The following is a 4,122-nucleotide window of genomic DNA, read 5'->3' as shown; positions in this document are numbered from 1 at the left end:
CCCGGGCTGTGGGCTGGGGGAGGGGCCGCTCCGCAGGAAATGCCCGCCATCCGGGCGGCTGTTGCCTTTGGCCCCTCGGGCGGCTGCGCCCTGCAGGGAGGGAGGGTCATTGTGAAAAGGAGGAAACTCCTCTCCCATCACACTGGGCGCTTCCTTGAGGAGGCCCGTGACCCCCTGACCCCCCACCCCCCCAAGGCTCCTCTCTGGACCCGAGGCGGCTGCATATCAGGGCAGGAGCAAACCTGCTCTCTGTCCAGGGAAGGATCGAACCCGCTGGGGGCTTTGCGCCCTTTCCCCAGCCCAGGGCTGGAGGCAGTGGAGGCAGAGGGCGGGCTCGGGGGGCCAGAGGACCTGAGCCCGGAGGGCAGGCACATCTGGGTGAGGCTTTGGGTCCGCCTCTCCGCTTCCCGACCTCAGTTTCCTCCCCTGTCAGAGCTGCCAGGGCAGGGGGCTTAGGAACCGGTCTCTGCAGACTTGCCTGGGGCGGTGCCAGGGGCAGTGCCATGCTGGGGGCAGGACAGGACCCAGGGTCCCTGCCCTCCCACCTTAGGTGCTGGTGGCAGAGGCAGAAACTGCACAAAGGGGATGGGAACTGGGACCTGGAGGAGTCTCCCTTAACCCCCTCCCCCTCGGTCCCCCTCTCGGCCTGGGCAGGGGGCCTGGGTGGGACTGTGCCAGGGAAGTCTCTCTGGCTGTGCTCAGTGCTAGCCAAGGAGCGGTGCGTCCTGCCCGCTGAGCGCCCAGGCTGGGCGGGCACCGGGGAGAGTGGAGGGGGAAGGCTCCCACCCAGCACTGGGCTCCCCCAAGTGCTCCCATGTGCCCCCATCCGCTGCCTGCCTGCTCTGGGCTCAGTTGGCTCTGATAGTAACCGTTTCTTTTCTTGGCTCAGGGCCCCAGGAGCCTGACTTTTGGGGGGGTGGGGGTGGGGGTGAGGAGGGGGCAGGCCCAGATGAACCTGCTATGCAAGCAGTTTTCCCTGGGCCCGGGAGGCTGCCAGAACAGCCGGAAGCCTGCCGTGGTGCACACAGCCCCTGCAGCGAGCGTCCTGCCTGTGGGCACCCGTGTGGAAAGAGCCCGGGGCCTAAGGCTCTGGTTTCTGCTGTAAAACTCTGGGAAAAGTGGATCTCCAGCCTTGGCGCCCTCCCTCCTTCAGGCGGGCATCCGCCCCATTCTTGGGTAGGCCAGGCAGTTCAATGCTATTAGCAGAATAAACACATGAGTAAATGTACTCTCTCCCCACAGCCAAATGCCCGGAGGGGAGGGTTCGAGTGATGAGATTTACGCACCCTCCCTTCCACCTGCCCCAGGGCCTTTTCATTGAGCCCGGAGACTCCGCCTCCCTAAGCCAAGGCAAACTCCCAAATGACCCCCAAGGCTGGGTGGAGGAACCTTTCTGGGGTGCTGGTGGCCCCAATAGAGCCCAGTGTTCCTGATTGGTTCTCAGGCCTCAGGAATCACAGGTGAGGACTCCCTCCTGCCCTCAGCTTCCTCGCCTGTCATTTTGGAAGAACAACCCAATGAGTGGGGTCTGTCCAGCAACTGTTCAGGCTGAACCCTGACAGCGCTACCTTGTGGTCAGAGTGTGGAATTGCAGGCTGGCTCTATCACACATTGATGAGGGCAGCAAAGGGGTAGTAGGAGCTGCAATCCGAGGGTGAGGAAATCCCAAAGTCCGGGAGAATTCCTGTGGCCTAGGTGGAGTGAGGGCTCTAAACCAATGACCGCAGCTCCGCGGAGCTAGAATGTCGGAGAGGGGTTCCAGAACATTCGCCAGGCTGACATGCGACATAGAGAATGCAGACTGGTGGTGGTGCATCCGTGTAAGGGGGTGGGGGGGGGAGCGCTGTGGTCTCCTAGAGGCCGAGCATATAGGCCACAGGCAGCAAGGAGCAGGCAGTCTGCAGTCGGCCTGGCTTCTAGCCCCCCACGGCTGTGGGCAAGTCACTTCGCCTACGAGAGTCTCCACCTTGAAATCACACACGTGAATTCACGCCCGTGGCACCGGCATGGTCTCTGCTCTTGTCATCGTCCCAGCTCTGACATAGAGTGTGTGGGTTTCCTTAGTATCGAGCGAGTGCCCAGCTGGTCCGGTGCCTCCCCTGGAGGCCGGTGGGTTGGCTCTGGCTGGGGCCACGGAGAAGGCCCCCTGTCTTTCCAACGTAGGCCAGGCGTCTTGTCATGCTGCCACCTTCTTCCCTCTGGCAAAGGACGCCGGGGCTGGCATGGGGAGCAGAGAAAGCCTGCCTTGGGCAGTTCATGTGGGGCGGGGTGGGGCAAGGCTGGGGTTGGGGGAGGCTGAGTCCAGCCAGGATCTGATAGACGCCTTCCCCGGGCAGGCGGCCCAGGGTCCGAGCCAGAGGGTTTTCAGGTTGTGTGGACGGTGAGATGGAGGCCGGCAGCGTGAGGGGCTTGCCCAGGCTCCGCCGAGACAGTGGGAAGAGAGTTCAGCGGGCACAGGCTCCATGCCCAGCTCTGGGCTCCTGCCCCCGCATCTCCCTGAGTCCTGGCAGGCCTGGGGGAGATGGGCTGCTCGCCACTGTTTTGCAGAGGAGCAGCTTAAGTAACTAGAACCCAGGTCAGGAGGACCCGTTCAGTGTGCTTCTGGGCTCACTGGACCGTGGCCAATCCTTCGCCTCCCTGTCTACCTCCCCCAGGCGCAGGCCTCAGCTTCCTTCAGCGGCTGCCACAGGGGCCTGGCGGGCTGGGAGGAGCTTCCTGGATGCTGGGAGGGCAGGAGCAAGGCCAGTGTCCGATTGCATCACTTTCCCAGGCCGCCGCCCAGCTCATAACCTCTGGTCACGCACATGCATGCACACGTTCGCTCTGAGATGCCTGCGTCTTGCACACTGCGCAGACCCTGGCAGGCAGGAGGGCTCACGCCCAGGGTTCCAGACGCGGAGGGGATTTTAACTCCCTCTTTGGAGGTGAGGCATTGATCGCCAAACGGCAGAATAGGCAGCATTGTCCTGAGTGCCTGCCACATGCCGGGCACTGGCAGATGGTGCCTGTCCCCAGGAGCTCACAGTGGGGGACCAGGGCAGTTGGAATACATCATGACCTGTGCTGTGATGGGCCCCGTCTGAGGCGTGGTGGGACCCCTGAGGCAGAGCAGGGCAGACGGGGGGTGGTCTGGGTTTCAGTCCTGGCTCTGCCACTTCCCAGCTAAGCAAGACTTTGAGCAGGTTCATTAACCTGAGCCTGCGTTTCCCTGTCTCTAACACGATGTAACACACGTGGACTACTCAGTTTGTAATAGACGTGTTCGTTATCTTTTTTTAAAAATATGTTTCTATTGATTTCAGAGAGAGGAAGGGAGAGGGAGAGATAGAAACATTCATGATGAGAGGGGATCACTGATCGGCTGCCTCCTGCACACCCTCTGCTGGGGATCAACCCTGCAGCCCAGGCATGTGCCCTGACCGGGAATCAAACCGTGACCTCCTGGTTCATAGGTCGACGCTCAACCACTGGGCCTCACCGGCTGGGCAACATGGTCATTATCATGATTGTGGTGATGGTTTCAGGGGTGCTGGGACGGATTTGTTGGATGCCCTCAATATATGCAGTTTATTGTATTAATATGCAAGAGGGTGGGCACCCGGGTGGGGGCGGGGCTGCTCTGTGGAGACAGGCAGGCCACCGCTGCCTCAGTGGCCCCACCACGCATCGGGCGTGGCCCATCACAGCACAGGTCACGCTGTGTTCTAGCTGCCCTCGTGTGCCCCATCCCGAGCACACGCCTCCCCAAAAGTGCCCGCTCAGCCAGGCTGCTAAAAGGGGGTTCTGGTGGCTGGGAAAGCTAGTTCAGGGCCTCTTGCACCACCCCTTCCCCGACCCGCACCCCCACTGAGGCTGCTGCTCCTGGACACTGACCAGCTTTTGGTTCTGCAGAGTGGTTCGCCAAGCAGTGACGACTGATTCCAGAAGCCAGGAACCCACACCTTCACCCAGGTACCTCCTGCCTCCCTCCGCCCGACTCCCCTCCATCCTTGATGGTCTGTTGTGTGGCTGAGGTTGCCATGGGCACCTCTGCTGGCCCCAGGGGCAGGGCCTGCAGGTGGTTGAATGGCCAGTGGAGGGGAGAGTTGTACCAATCAGACCCACCCCCAACCTCAGTGTCCC

The sequence above is a fragment of the Myotis davidii genome, unplaced genomic scaffold (genome assembly GCF_000327345.1).
Source record: "Myotis davidii unplaced genomic scaffold, ASM32734v1 scaffold651, whole genome shotgun sequence".
NCBI classification, from domain to species: domain Eukaryota; kingdom Metazoa; phylum Chordata; class Mammalia; order Chiroptera; family Vespertilionidae; genus Myotis; species Myotis davidii.
This window is presented reverse-complemented; position numbering follows the sequence as displayed.